General features: G+C 32.2%; 2 long non-coding RNA genes across 2 annotated transcripts; both read left to right on the forward strand.

Moving 5' to 3' along the window:
- The first annotated feature begins 1,509 nt into the window (after positions 1–1,509).
- On the forward strand, positions 1,510–3,424 carry LOC147519745 (uncharacterized). Its single transcript, XR_015214280.1, has 2 exons — positions 1,510–2,130; positions 3,235–3,424. It is a non-coding gene; the product is annotated as an uncharacterized LOC147519745 (long non-coding RNA).
- Positions 3,425–8,677: 5,253 nt separating this feature from the next.
- LOC147519746 (uncharacterized) lies at positions 8,678–15,390 on the forward strand. The gene is made up of 2 exons (XR_015214281.1): positions 8,678–8,984; positions 14,976–15,390. It is a non-coding gene; the product is annotated as an uncharacterized LOC147519746 (long non-coding RNA).
- The last annotated feature ends 1,402 nt before the right edge of the window (positions 15,391–16,792 follow it).

The following is a 16,792-nucleotide window of genomic DNA, read 5'->3' on the forward strand; positions in this document are numbered from 1 at the left end:
GGCCTTCTCAAATTATGTTTTGGGCGCCTTGAAGATAAGTTTTTGGGCCCGTTCTAATCTTGTTGGGGCGACCCATTGACTTAAAATAGATCCAATTAGGTTGTAAAATAAATAAGTGGACTTTTAGACTTAGGGTTCTAAGGTTTGGGCTTGGCCAGTTAAGGTCCGAACCATTACTTTAGTCATGAGCCTACGAGCCATACACTTTGACCTTAGCCATGAACCATGGCTATGACCACGAACCTGTCCGAACACCTTAAACGATTAATGACTTTGACTTTGATATAGACTACGACCACGGACTGTCCGAACACCTGAACGCGACAGTTTGACTTTGACCAGGACAGTTTGACTTTGACCATGATCTGTTGACTTTGACCAGGACCGTTTGACTTTGACCATGACATGTTGACTTTGACTAATACAGTTTGACTTTGACCTTTGACCATGGACGGTTGACTTTCACCTTTGACTTTGACGATGACAGTTTGACTTTGACCATGACATGTTGAGTTTGACCTTGACCATGAGGTGTTGACCTTTGACCGTTGACTTTGACTGTTGACCGTTGACTCTGACCGTTGGCTGTGAATGTGGACTTTTCCAGTTTTTCACATATTTGATTATATGGATAAATATAGTAATAAAATATTGTTGAGATTGTATAACTTGGTTGGTCATTATCTAATTTAGATTTACGCGTGAGTAGTGTGTAAAAGCATATATATATTGGGCTTTGATTGTGGATTTGTTGATTTGTTTATTAGTATACGTTTTATGTGTATATTATATAGACACATATAGTAATAAAATGTTGTGGAAACTTGTATAATTTGGTGGTCATTATCTAAGAAAGATTTGATCTTGATGTTGTGTATTTTTGACCGCGTGGCGATATTGAGATATAAGATGTTGATATATAAGATGTTGAGATATAAGATGTTGATATATAAGATGTTGTATATATATGAGATGTTGATTGACCCATGTGTTGGGCAATCGTAAATTATAGTGGCTTGAGATATAAGATGTTGATATATAAGATGTTGTATATATATGAGATGTTGATTGACCCACGTGTTGGGGCAATCGTGGCGAAATAGTGGCTTGAGATATAAGATGTTGATATATAAGATGTTGTTTATATATTTGAGATGTTGATTGACCCATGTGTTGGGCAATCGTGCCATAATAGTGGCTTGAGATATAAGATGTTGATATATAAGATGTTGTATATATATGAGATGTTGATTGACCCATGTGTTTGGGCAATCGTGAAATCAATAGTGGCTTGAGATATAAGATGTTGATATATAAGATGTTGATATATAAGATGTTGTATATATATGAGATGTTGATTGACCCATGTGTTGGGAAATCGTAGCCGAATAGTGGCTTAAGATATAAGATGTTGATATATAAGATGTTGTTTATATATGAGATGTTGATTGACCCATGTGTTGGGCAATCGTAGCCGATTAAACGTTTGGGGTTTGGTGAGGAATTTTTCAGGAGATCTTTTTCTAATTTTGTGGTTTCTTTAATCATGATTGAATTCCTCATAATATTGCTCTAATACTTAGTGATTTTGAAGTAAATCCTTTGGGTTTTCATAAAGACAAGCAACACAAACAAATCTAGGAGAACAATTTTCCCAACAAGAACAGGTTGTTCTCATTTCTTCGACCTTAATTGGCTTCACTCTCTTCATAAATCAGTCTCTAATCGATATCAACTCCTACATATATTATGTTTATTTTAGCTATTATAATAGTTAGTTTTAATTTTATTATAACTATTGTATAGGTCAGGCAAGTGATTATATCTTTGTTTTCATTACTGATTTAAGTGAGCAAGTGATTAACTATTGGATGGGTTTGTCAGGTTCACGTGCACTTGAAGCTTGAGAAAGATACTAAGTGAGCTCAAAATGAATTGCTGAGGCTTTAGAATCGCCTTGGTTATGAGGTCCTTTAAAGATGATGCATACTCCAATTTTACTTCTAGTACCAAATTAAACCAATGTGATTTGTTTTAATCTCCTGGACCAAAAAGGATGGAGTGAAATTGTGCACATCCTTACCCTCAAAAGTATGCATACGCAATCATTCGAATTTTCTGCATGGTCAAGTAAGTTTTCCATTTTGAAGTATATTATTTGATCGGATAAATACAGTTGATTCTTAATGCATGTAACAAGTGTCTAATGGTACTATATTTGCTACTACCGTACCACAATAAAATAAATAAAAAACTACTATATATTATCTTCTCTTATAATATTTATTTTTCCAAATGGTGCTATATTTGTTCTGTCGGGAATTTTTTCCAAGCACTTGAATGAATTCTTTATATCAATTAGTGTAGGTTAGTCTTTGCTTGAATGCCAGTGTCGGGGTAGATTGGCCCAACATTGAGAGGTTGGTCACAAGCTCTTTGGGTTAAATACCACCTTTAGCCGGAAAATGGGATTTAAGGGTTTAAGGAAATAGATATATTTCTAACTATTAACAAAGGCATTAGGATATGGTTTTTACATATGTTATTATTGTTTTAGAACGCTTTATTGTGAGCATTAGGCTATCGTTTATAGATGTGTCTATTGTTCTAAAAGGCCTTTCATTTAATAATAGTAAACAAAAAAGACTTCATGGCACCATGGACCAACAGAGGACACTGGAAATGCATTGGGTAAGGGTGCAGGACATATTTGCACACAAATGTTACACACTATATGCTCAGGTGTCAAATAGTTTGATCATTGATAGAATTTGGTCACCATTGAATTGGTTGTGAACGAAGTAGGAAACATTTTATTTGTTATGTATAACATTTATTTGATATGCTCATATTGTTTTATGTAGTGGTGTATATGGATATTATTGGATGTTCTATTGAATTTAAATGAGTGGTTTTTTCTTAGAAATTGACATGAATATACTACTATACATGTAATATACTACTGTGACCTCTTACAACATCATGAATTATTTTTCTTCAACGTCAACCTAATCTATTAACCTAAAAAAATCTATATATGTACAAAAAAAAAAAAAAATTGCACTACATATATCGAAAAACTAGATAGCCTATTTTCTTCCTTCTTCTCCATTATTTACAATTATTTTCTGACTTCATTTCTTATTGAAAATACTGGATTAAGTCTTTTTTTTTTTTTGTTATATTAAAGAGTATTGGATTAAGAATTTATAAATTTTATTATGTATATTGCAGATAATGGCGTATGAAAATTACAGCTTATGTAAAAAAAAATTGCTAAAGGAAATTCTAGAAGTAGAATTTAACGTTCAACAAGATCTGGTTTACAACACACAATTAGAGAATGGACGATTCAAAAACATTGTAACATTAAAGGTACCAAAAGACTTATTCTTTAACAATAAAGACGTCATAGTTAAAGAAATTGATGGAAGCACTACATATTCAGTTGCAAAAGCAGAGGATTCAGCAGCTTTTCACAAAATACAGTTTATAAATGATGAACGTGATATGAAAATTGAATACTTCAATTTCAAATAACTTTTGAAGAAAAGAAAAGTGGTTGAAGAGAAACATAATCAACTTGACATCCTCAGAAATATTATGCTAGATTGTTTGGTTGATGATAAACACAACAAAGATAATATATATTGTCTCAAAGAAAAAATTAAATGAATGAAGGACATGGAGAGTTTCATAATAAAGAAAAGAAAACCATGAAGATTAGTACTTGAATACCAAAATTTTAGTATGTTGGTCAAATAGTATATATTTTTTCTGTTGAATGCATATTTTAAACTTTATATATGTCTTAATTTTATTTATTTACTTTATATGTAGTTTTGAAAGAAGAATGCAGTCTGAAGTTTTGAAAGAAGAATATATAGATATAGATTTGCATTTATGTCATATTCATAGTTAATGTGCTATTTGAACTGTAGCATTTTTAATCTGGAGAAATAATTGTACAAATAATGTCCATTTCTCCATGCAGCCAAATTTAAAGCACAAATATCTTATAAGAGAAGTTTTCTGATGTCACTGAAGTTCATGCCTGAAACGAATGAACCTGAAAACAGACGGACATTAACCCAAATTTATTGGCGGAAGCAATGAAAAATTAACTCTTATAACGAGTAGTTAAGTGGGTCAATCCAATGGCGCGTACTTGAGGATTTGGAACATCATCTGCCAATAACTAAAAAAAATATATATATTTAGAAATATATGTGGGCCTAAAGGAATGCCTAAAGATCAAGAATAATGCTCCTTTCTCTGTTTCGTCTTCAGAGATCTTGAGCAAACCATTTTCTGTATACTTTACCAGTAGCCAAGCTATATCCAATAATATAAGCATATGCCATGGTATAAGCTATTTTCAACTTAAAAGAAGGAAAAAAAACTTCGGTGTAGACTTTGTGTTTTAGCACTTATGCATATCTAGACACACCGTTGCCTCCCCTACAAGGACCAGCGGATGACATTCCACCGGAATGCTAGACAAGATCAACATCATATGTGTTGTCATCGAGTTCAACTGATGAGGTATGCCATTAGGAATCAACAAGTAATTTGGACGTGCCTCCTGAAGAAGGGTCCTATTACAATTATCAGGCTCAAAACAAACCAACACCCCAATAGAACTGGCAGGCGGGGCTGCGTTAACACCTAGGCTCATTACCTTACAATCAAATATAATATATTGTACTAGCTAGCTAGAGCTAATGTATTTGAATATGGTAATGCAGTAATGGTTAATCAGAAAACATATAGACAATTCTTTGTTCAATTAACAAAAGAAAACATGCAATCCTAAAGACTTGCAACAAAAGTTTCTAAAGTGATATTACATTTTCAACATAAAAAAAACTGCTCTTGACATATTCCTGATTACTGCTAAGAGACAAAAAGGACAGGAAACATTACACTGTGATCACCATAAGCTAGAAAATAATTTAACTGACTGAAACACAGTATCAAGACATATTACAATTTAAAACATAAAAAAGTGCCCCCCAAAAACAAAAAAACTAACACCAACTTTCTAAAACTAACAAAACAACAGTTGGTATTTCTTAACAATATCCGCAGCTAGCTCAGCAGCCAGCATATGTGCTTCAACCTTGGACTTTGCTATCCATTTTTGTGTTTGCAACAACCACACATTTGTCTTCCCAATCCATACTCTGACATATTACTCCTGATGCAGGTTTACTACTAAACCTGTCAAATCAAACATAAAATATTCAATTCAGTCAAAACAGAAATTAGGAGAAAGAGAACACCCAAGTCCCCAACACATGCACATGTACAACTCAACCTATTTTGTCTCTTAAGTATCTTAAGCAATTGGACTAAAACAATATTTAACTAAAACAACTTACCCATCCATGGCGTCTACGGTAGTAGATAAGTAAGACTACAATGAATATAAAACCAAGAGAGCATAGAGTGAGGACTACGAGTTTAGGGGAAATGGCTTTGTGGCTGGAGGTGTAAGGAACGATGAGGGAAAAACTTATACACTTTCACTGAAACAAACTTCAAACGTCATAACTTCCTCTTTTTTTGTGTTTGAACATTTAAATTTCAGTTCACGTGGTCTTCCAATGACAAATGAAAGAAACAAATTAAATCGAAACAACGAAATTGAAAATAAACAGAGACCAAACCAAAATAAATGGCCCATTTTAAAGTTCATAGATAAGTGTTTACAATGTATCTTATTTTCAAAGCAGTAATGTTACACCGACCCACTTATTTAATATTTTAACATACTATTTAAATCTACTAATGTGTCAAAAGTCCTAATAAGTGCAAGTTTATACATCAACAAAAAGTTCTTAATAAATAATACTCTGACCAAGGACACATTTTCATTAAAAAATTTAACTCAACTACAATTAAATGGGTTAACAGACTTTATTATGGGCTATGCCTAAGATGTACTATAGCTAGGAGTATAAAAAAAACCGTTGACCCATCACCCGATAGGGCACCCGGTCTTCACCTGCCACCCAAACCCACACCGACCCGCCCTGCCACCGTTTCTACGCGGTCGGGCTATGGGTGTAGGTTATATGCTCAAACCCGACCCGTCAAGCCGTCTAACCCACACCGTATCAAAAACCGTTGACCCAACCCGTTGACCCGCACAATTTCAAGACTCTAACTCTAATATTTTTTAATTTTGTTTATATTTTCTTTTAAATTTTGTAGGAATTTGGAAGATAAAAAACTTATGAGTTCAACATCAATTTTAAATATTCAAGTTTGAACATTGGGCAAATATCAAGAGTTCAAATTCAACTTTCGAATTTTGGAGAATATGAATCATTCATCTTTGTATTAATTTCGAATTTTTTTAGTTTATATTTTATTGTTTTGTACCATAGATCCTCGCTCCCATTTTCATTTTATCATGCTATAGAAAATAATCAATTTACAAATGGTAAATCACGAGAAAGAAAATTCAAATTTTCAGATATGGTTTTGGGTTCAAGTTCAAGTTTTTTATTTTTGTTTATTTTTCATTGATTGATTCAATTTTTTTTCTCTATGTTGTGAATTGGAAAGATATTACTTGCAAAATTAGAATTAGAAAGTTTTTTTTTTGAAATTGGGTTAAAATGATAATTTCCACCCGACCCGGATGACCCGCCCAAAACCCACCCTGTAAGCTGACCCAACAGGCCGGGTGATGGTACTAAGACATGACACTTCAACCCGCCCCGCCCCGCGCCCATCAAGATCACTGGATTTGTATCCCCTAGACCTGCCCCCCACCCGCTATGTCACTATTTTGACCCGCGGTTGACCATGCCTGCCCCGTATTACACCCCTAACTATAGCCCTAAGAAGTGCACTATGGGCCTAAGCGATAAAATTGGACTGTATGCATCAATTTAGGGTGTGTTTGTTATGATGGAAACACTATAGAAAGGAAAGGAAAATAATAGTGGTCCACCTTTTCCATAGTTTTTAAGGCGTTTGTTTACCCATGGAAAGGAAAAGGGTTTTTCCATATGGAAACAAAATCATGGAAATGGAAAAGGTTTTGTGTCCTTACTCCTTAGCTAACCCCTGAAATTTTTGTGGAAAGGAAAGGAAAGGAAATAGATAGATAGGGACTTACTACTAATACACCCATGACCCAACAATACAATTATTCCTTTCCATAGCTTTTGCAAACAAACATGATTATTCCTTTCTCCAGTTTTTACTTTTCTTTCCCCAGTTTATCAAACACATACCATTTAAAATTATTTCTTTTCCATTCCATTCCATAGTGGACCACCCATTTTATTTCCTTTCCTTTCCATAAGTTAAAATTTAACAAATACACCCTCAGTTCATATTACAGATTACCAAATGGGCTTATGACTTAAGTCCACATTTGTATATGACCCACATTTAAAAAAAAAAGTTGATATAAATACATCTATCAAAAATTGGATACAAAAACCACTCAATTCTTTGTGAAATTAAGGAGAGCACTTTCTAATTATGTTAATTATTATCGGGTAGGTGAAACTTTTTCTTGAAGTATGGATGCGATTAGAGATGAAAAAAACACTAGGATTAGTAAAAGATCATTGATCATACTTTCTTGCCTTAGCCATTATTGAGTATGAGGAATTTCTACATACTTTAGATCACTATCGAGAAACTCATAACACAGACAATCCTTAGGTAGTTTACTTGCTTACTTTAACAAGTAAATTTAGATTAGTGATAAATATAATATTCATATCTCATAGCTCTACATAATTACTAATATTTTTCATAATAATTTAATATAAAACAAGATCAGCAAAGTTAAGATAACTGTTAATCCTAATAAGTCAAACAACCCACCATTCGTTAGACTTAAAAACCAAACTCATGCTAAGTATTACCCGGTATAACAATGAAAATTTAATTTGGCATTGCAAAACATTATTTATGTTTCACAAACGGGGAAATTATATGATAAAGCAGAACATGTGGATAACAATTACACAACTGAACTGGAGAAGACAAAAAATCGTCTACATCAAAAAAATTGTGAAAGCCAATATAATATTCATATCTTATAACTCTACTTAGTTACTAATAATTTTTATAATAATTTAATATATTCAACCAGCACTCTCTGTTTTTCCATAATTTTTTGTCATAAATCAAATTAATTATGTTTGTTGAGCTATTGTTTCTTTTATTAATACTATGTTGTAGTATTAATGTTCACGTCAAAATCTGAAACACTACACTATTCTATAGTTAAAACTTTTTGGCACGTAATAGTTCATGAAAACTATCCCCGTTCGTTGAACGGGCTCAAAAACTAGTAATAACAAAGTATTTAACTCACCTCAGGTTCAACAGCAAACAATGAGAGCAGCTTCAGGCTTCAGCACCTCCACAGTACACGACCAAAGGTACAGCCAGTTAGGCTGAGTCCCATGGTTTTGAACTTTTGTATCTCCAATACTAAGCCACTTCAACTTGCGAAATCATCGGAAATACAGCCCAGGATAAAATGAAAAACAAAAAATAATAATAAACCATTTTGCCCCAACAGCTTAGAATAGAACCCAAAATTGCAAAAAGACGACAGCGCCCCACGCGTCCTCTTCTTTCCAACAGCACCTATTTTCTCTTCCAATATAAGAACCAAAATTATTAAAATGCCAAAATATACCTATAAAACATAAAACAGACAAGAACCGAAACTGATCCATCATTTCCAGATGGTGAGAAAAACCTAACCTATTTGAGAATTATCCTAGTTAAGCGTAACTAAAATCCACGTTGTATGTTATGTTATAAACCGTTTTTAGTTGCTAAACCAATTATCCTATGAGCTTTCAAAACCGTTTCTAGACATACACACCGTCAAATTAAACGGACGGCATGTCTATCTTGCTGTTAAATTGCCAACTGAACATTCCACCTCGTCATTGCAAATTTCAGTTTCATCTTCTTCAACAACAACAATGGAGGTAAGACTCATTAAACAAATTCCACGTTTATTTTCTTTTTACAGTATATAAAATCAAACGCAAATTATCTCACCTACTTATATACTTATGATTCATTGCTTTTCGCAAATCAAACAAGTTAGTTGCCTAAGTTCATTGCGTTTTTAGGTCGTTAAACACTTGTTATTTTTGGATTGTATTTTATACACATGGGATGGGTTTGATGCAGTCGATGCTAATTTAGCCCATAAGATTTTTATGAAAATACCCTCTTTTGGGATTAACAAGCTAACCGGTGGTTTTGATTGTTACCCCATGGGCTCTAACACTATTACAACCCCCGCCCAAAACAAAAAGGGTAGAAAAGAAAAGCTTTTCTTTCCTCAAGTCCAGAACTATAACTCATTGAAGCCGATACGTCATACGTATCAGTTCGTGCATAAGTCAATCGACAATGCACCAATCATTTCATCAGTGTGCTGCTTATAATAACCATAGCTAGTAAATTCGTGGACGGTAAAAGTTCGATACGTCAATTATTCGCCTAAGATTCGAAATTTTCAACAATAATACTTTTAAATATTCGGTCCAATAAAACGCTAACGGTAAAAATACGATATAATAATGTTTTAAACGGGGGATATCTAATATATTTCTTTAAAATTTGGCTATATATTTTACATTTAAAATTTTGATATATAAGTATATAACGTTTTTATTTTTATTTTTACAATTTTATTCATGAAAAAAATAATACAAATGTCATTTTATTCGCCAAACCTTATAATTAGTGAATAATTCACGAATAATTAAATTATAAGCCCGACCCAACCAATTCATGAATTAAACCGGTATCATTCAAAAATTCGAATTATTCGTTTTATTCGCTAAAACCTTATAATTCAAATAATTAATTGAATAATTCGCTAATTACTAGCTATGATAATAACCACTATAGCCACTAGATTTTGGACCCGGACATATGCCCGAGATATATTAAATATTTTGTATGTTTAAAATGTTTTACAAAATGTCTCACACAAATTTTCGAATCAGAATATATTTTTATTGAAAATCAATCGAAATACGTTAATGAGCAACAATTATGATGCATAAGTACTTGGAAACTAAGAGATCAAATTGAGATAGTCTATTCACTTTGTGGTTTATGATATTAATCCGTAATTTTCAAATAGAATTATCTTAAACTCGATCCTAACTTATATATATTAGTTTTCTTAGATTTATGGTAATTTAGCGGCAAATTTTCAAATCAGAATATATTTTTATTGAAAATAAATCGAAATACGTTAATGAGCAGCGATTATGGTGCATAATTATTTGGAAACTAAAGGATAAAATTGAAATAACATTTTCACTTTGTAGTTTAGGATATTAATAAGTAATTTTCAAATGGACTTATCTTAAACTCGATGTAGCTAGGTTGTATAATAGATTTCTTAAATTTATGGTGATTTAGTAGTAAATCATTATCGCTCGGCTTACATACTAATATATACAAATCACTAAAATATCTAGCAAACCACTAAAACAGATTGATTGTTTCCATATCCTCAAAGAAATTAAGAATACACTACTCTCACTTGAAAAGATTTATCACATGAACGTGTTCTACGATGAATTGATGAATACAAAAAAAAAAAAAAAAAAAATATATATATATATATATATATATATATATATATATATATATATATATATATATATATATATATATATATATATATATATATATATATCTTTCAAGAAAATGCGTTCACCTACTTAGAATAATCCCCAAAATATTTTTTTTTTTCTAGGTGATTATTTGTATACATGCAAAATATATTTATTCAATTCCAACATGAATAACATAAAAGATCATGTCGTTCTATGTCTTTCGTCAATATGAACATGTCAAAGTGTTAACGTAAGATTGGGTAGGTAAAATGAGTAATGATCATTAATTTTCAGATTTGAACAATCTAATAATCAAATAAATAGAAGAAGAGTGTGTATTTCAAATAACATTCCCTTTCCAAACTTGAAGTTTCTAACACACACTTTGAATTTACAATAAAATGTCCAAATATTTCATCTTATTGCACATTTTTCCTTTTTTCTTATAGTAGATTTATCTATTCTCAATGTTTCTGCAAACACATTGCAAAACAAAGTTCAGATGAATAAATAGTACCACAAAGTTATTCCAATATTGTACTAATGTTGAAAGAGTTAAATTTGATGGTATCAATAAAGTGCATAAAAAATAAGTATAACAATAATTCACACAAACACTCTTTACTCTTTTGGACCAAAGAATTATCATCCATCAATTATCAATAAAATAATCGTAAGAATTTTTAAGCTTCAATATATTTTACTCCAAAATTATTAAAATTTCTACAACTAAAAAATATTTAGATGGCTCTTTTTGCAATTAAAATTTGTTGCATATCGAATAAAGGTTGTTGAGCTATTGCAAGTTTAACTGTAACTCCATCGCCTTGAAATGCTCATCATAATGCAAATTCAATAATAGCTTTCTTATGCAATACCAAGAGTAGCTCATATAGGACATCATATTATTATATAACTTGACAAAATCCTACTCCATGATGATATGGACATTCTATAAGCATCCACACCTATTTATGAAGTTAGAGAGGTGAGACATACTTGGCAGGATCCTACTCCATGATACGGACATTCTATAAGCATCCTGACCCATATATTTTAGCACTATCACATCTTCTTGCACTCAGAATGAACACAAATTTTGAATTTTTTTAGCACTATCCCATCTTTCTGTACTCGGGAAAAAAAAGAACAAAACTTATAGAACCAAAGACAGCTGTCTCGATCAAATAATTTAATCTTCACTCCTGAATGAAATGATTTCACTTACTGTATCTTGTATTTGTTATAAGAATCAATTTCAATTTCTATTTCTATTCCATGAGCTGAAATGAAATGTAAGAAGGTTGTATATATTCAGTTCAAAGAAAGCCAATGTATTGTTTATAAATGAAATTAGTTAAGTACATATACTTAAGGTTTTGCTTACCATTTGGGCTCTAAAGGAAACCGTCCTAAATGCCAAATACAATTTTACTTTTGAATTCATTTGTGTTTCCTGATGATATCCAAATACAAAATTTAAATTGTTATAGTCAGCTCTTATTGTGATGGAAAACCCTCTATAGATTCACATGTAAACGTACTCTATTGCTCTATATACATTGAATAAAAAAACAACATCACATGCATAACCATGCATTACATCTACCTGTTTTCCAAATATGACTATCAGTGATCGTCCAATCCTTTCATAGTGTTCTTAAATTGATAGAAGCACAATTATCTACATTAATGATAAAGAACTTGAGAGAGTTTGCTCCTTGGCATTTAATCTCGTGTTAACTTTGATATTTTTTTAATCGAGTGTTCGAGTGTATGTATCTGAGAAGTTGTGCTTGGATGATTATTAGATATATCATTAGATTGTTTAAAGAAACAATATCATACAAAGAAGTATAAATCAAATGTGCAAATAAAAGCACACATTCATAATAAGCCGGTGTTCTTTTTACACATCTAGACTTTCAATATGTATTATCATATTGTAGCCTACATGTGTTTGAAAATCAGAATGAGATCCAAGAAAGAAAAACGAAAAGGAAGAAAAGTGCATATGTTAAAAATGTGAGAGTGTGTGATAGGTATTCGGGCACTTACTCGGGAAGCTAAGTATATTGGTCTACTTCTTAAGAAATTAATAACCAACAACAAATACAAATTCTAGATATATACATGGAAAAGTTATGCGAATAACATTTAGAGTGTTCTAATTCGATATATCTTACATAATCCTTAGAGAATGTAGGGAACCGTCGGAAGCTGATTTTACACCCTATAATAAGTTATTAACTGAAGAATATGTGGTGTCTTTGAGGCCGCGTTAATGATATATTCAAAATAAGTCAGTGCTTTATCATAGACACTAAAAGTGTATGATTTGTAATAGGGAATTAGCTTCTACAAATCACCTATTTTTTAGTAATTTTTTTTTTATTTGATCAAATATATAATAATTGGAACACTACAAGTGTTTGATTCGTAATAGGAAATTACCTTCTATAAATCACCTATTTTTTAACATTTTTTTTTTTTGATCAAATATATAAGAATTAGAAATACATTCAAACTCTCCAAATATAAGAATTAGAAATATACTCAAACTCTTCAAAGAGGTTCCATGTACGTGAGATTATTGGCTATAAGAAAAGACTATCTTTCATATTAGAGTGTCACATAGGAGAGAGAAAATAATATATCTCATATTAGAGTGCCACATAAGAGAGATAAAAATCTATTTTAGAGGTCTCTGCTTTAGTATATAGATAGTAGATATGTTAGGTATATTTTGGCGGAATATTTTGTTACAACTTACAAGAAAGGATGCAAAAAATACATTTTCACATGGTAGTAGAGATAGAGATGACTTCTTAGTAACAAAATATCGACTTTTAGAAATCACTCTTTTGCTCATGTCAGAAAGTCATTGTCTTTGTTCCTCTTGTTGTCTTATTTCTTTTTCTTGTTGCAATCTACGATAATTCTCTTCATTTTTCTTGTTGCACTCGACGATAATTCTCTTCAACAATCTATTGAGCATACATCTGTTTTTCAACAACTCTTTGTGCATAAAATTGTTGTTGTCTAATACTTTTATTGACAATGACATTCATAATCTTGAAGTGCTTGAGAATATTTTTTATGAGCGGCTTGTAAGCGAAACAACTTATAAGAACAATCAAGATAGTCTTTTTCATGCTATAAACGATCATAGTAATCATGATAAGGAGATTTATAATAATCAAAATCAATATCTCGAAGATCGTCTTTCAGCTCACATATTTTTGTTTCGATAGCACAAATTTGATCGAGCATGAAGTTGTTGTGGATTTAACTGTGAAATTTTCATTTTTTTTTTTTTTTTTTTTGTGGTGGTGGTGGTTAAATGAAAATATTGGTGGGCAAGGATCGTTGGTGGTAAGGTGATGGGGGTGGATGGTAGAAAATCAAACCTGAAGATGTAAGTAAATGTTGCACTATGGTTGGTGCGTTAGAATTGATTGAAAATTCCTACTTTTGCCTTCTTGTTGTGATTTTCAATGAGAAAAGATTGTATCAACATTATGGGTGGTGAGATACAAACCCTTCAATAAAAAAATTCAATCCAAAGATACTCTGAACAGAAGAAAACAAGTACTTACGTCTTGGGAACGTTCTTCAATTTCGAACTGGATATCAACCCTAGAACACCGTTAGAATCTGATACCAATTGACTTAGCGGAAACGATATTAAAAGTTCATTAGAACATAAAAGAAATAAATGAAAACATAAGTTTATTGATAATATTGAAGATTACAATTTTCGTCCATAAAACTCTTTATATAGAGAATTTCATCAAATCATCTTAAAAATCTACTAAAATACTAAGAAACACTTTTATAATTTATCTATATCATAATAGTAATCTTCTAAGACTCCTAAAACTCATAAATTAGACTTCTAGACACTTCTAAATTAGGCTTAAATAATAAAAACGAAAAAAAAATTTTTTAGTAAATTTGAATTTACTAAAAACAATTAGACAATAACCATAGACTATATGTTCTACATCAGGTTACGAGTTTGTTTATGAGCAGTGTTTATTAGTGTGTAACTAGTATATTACCCTTGTCGTACGGCAAGAAAAAAGCCAATCCATATGGCGTTGATTTTTAAAAATTGTAATTGAAGGTCAATCCTACAAAAGCTTAGTAGAAACCCATCAGAAGCCTAGCCTCAAAAAAGCACAACCGCACTTGTTGATCACTATGAGCACATCCCCCATTAGAACCCTATTAATACTCTTGGATGCTTTACGTCATAAACAAAATCTAAAGATTAGGGATTGGGGTGGTTGTTCACTTAGTCCCACACTTTTCTTGTTTGTTATATAGATTCTGTACTAAATATGTGGCGCAATTATTTGAGACTCGCAAGCTAGCAACACAGGCCTTTTTGCTTGGGAGTAGCTTCACAGTAGGTGTAGAATGAACAGGATTGGACTAAGATGTGGACGACTTAATGCTGGACAATAACAGGCAACAGGTCCATGTCCGAAACATATCCACGCGGGCGACCCGCACGCCCCACGGCAAAAGTTCCCTGATGCCAAACATATTTTCTTTCTTTCTTTTACCGTTTTCATCCCTATTTGTAAAGAAGAAAAAACAAAAATCTTTCTGTGTTCAAACTAGATTCGAAAGATGAGGATGGCCACTACTGTTATGAAACTTTTTCTGGAAAATCGACCAGTTAAAATTCATCCTTACATGTAATCCAAAATCGTATTCAAAATTATTGAGTGTGGAATCTAGTGCCTTCACTGAATGTAATGCGACATCAGGTCAATGAAACCCACTACAGAATACATTGAATACACCAAGAGTATATATGTTGGGAAAGATGCTGTTGGAATGCTAAAAATGTAGTGAAATTGGAAAAAACAAGCAAATAATGTAGATTTGAATCACCCGAAGCAGATCATCGTTGTTCAATGGTTTTAGCCTGATCTATAATAAGAAACACATACCAACAAATCCTTGAGCATCCAATGTCATCCAATCTCCCCAAGGCAAGTGAATCTATTACCCCTGTTTCAACAAACTCGAAATCTGGAAAGGGCTGTCTTATATCCTGAACCTAGCTAGTCACACTCGTCTGCACGCTTCTATACTCTTACAACAACTGGACTTACTGTATAATGCATTGGATATTTCATCTTCATAATTCAAATTTATAATAGGAATACTCCAGGAAGAGACATCAGTCACTGATGTGCACGCACAACGACTCTCTCAACATAACACGACTACCAGGCATACGAACGCCCATCGCACTAGCTACATCAGAACACTTGTATACTCAACAGTTCAGTGACTCGTCATTCGACTTCATCTCGTGACATCATCACCTACTACGGTCATCATTACCAGTTTATTTTTAAACTCATTTTCCGCAGTAATATATGCATCATTACAGTCATACACCATAATTACGGAGAACATTATCATTACACCCTATGTCAATTTAGATAGACTTACAACTATTAATCCACGTGCCTCCCACAGGCACATGTCAATCCATCTCGACTGCACATCTGTATTCGATCATCAGTACACGTGTCACACATAATACTCACTCTCAATGACTATAGAAACTACCTTTCAAAACTATGTGTGGCTTGATTCCCGTTTTACTAACATAGTGCTGGATACGTAAACATCTTCTTACTCATAAAAAACAATCCATTAACACTACATGAAACCATCCCCTCTTGATTATCCCAACTTAAGAGCTAAGAACTAAATCTTAATCTTTGATGTAAATTTAAATATTTACACCTCCATAATATGTGTGGTGACACTAATTTTACCAATGCTGCAATTCTTTAAAATGTGTACATTATCATACACTAAGCCAAATAGGGTTTTGCTATTAAATTGTATAAAATAAAATATCAAAACCCGAGCTCTATAATGCACAGGTTTTTAAGATTTAAGTGCTCAGCAATGGTTATCTCACTAGATAAACATGAAGGTGCACCCGTGCAAGTAAGTCCTTATCATTCAATAGTTTTATATCTGAACATTCATGTATCAAATCTATCTTAGCCTTTACCAAAAAAAAAAATCTATCTTAGCGACTTAAAATATGTATGTCCTTAAAATTGATCATAACAAAAGAAAGGTGAAGGGGATTGATGGCCAATTGG

This window comes from Coptis chinensis, chromosome 2 (genome assembly GCF_015680905.1).
Source record: "Coptis chinensis isolate HL-2020 chromosome 2, ASM1568090v1, whole genome shotgun sequence".
Classification (NCBI taxonomy): Eukaryota; Viridiplantae; Streptophyta; class Magnoliopsida; order Ranunculales; family Ranunculaceae; genus Coptis; species Coptis chinensis.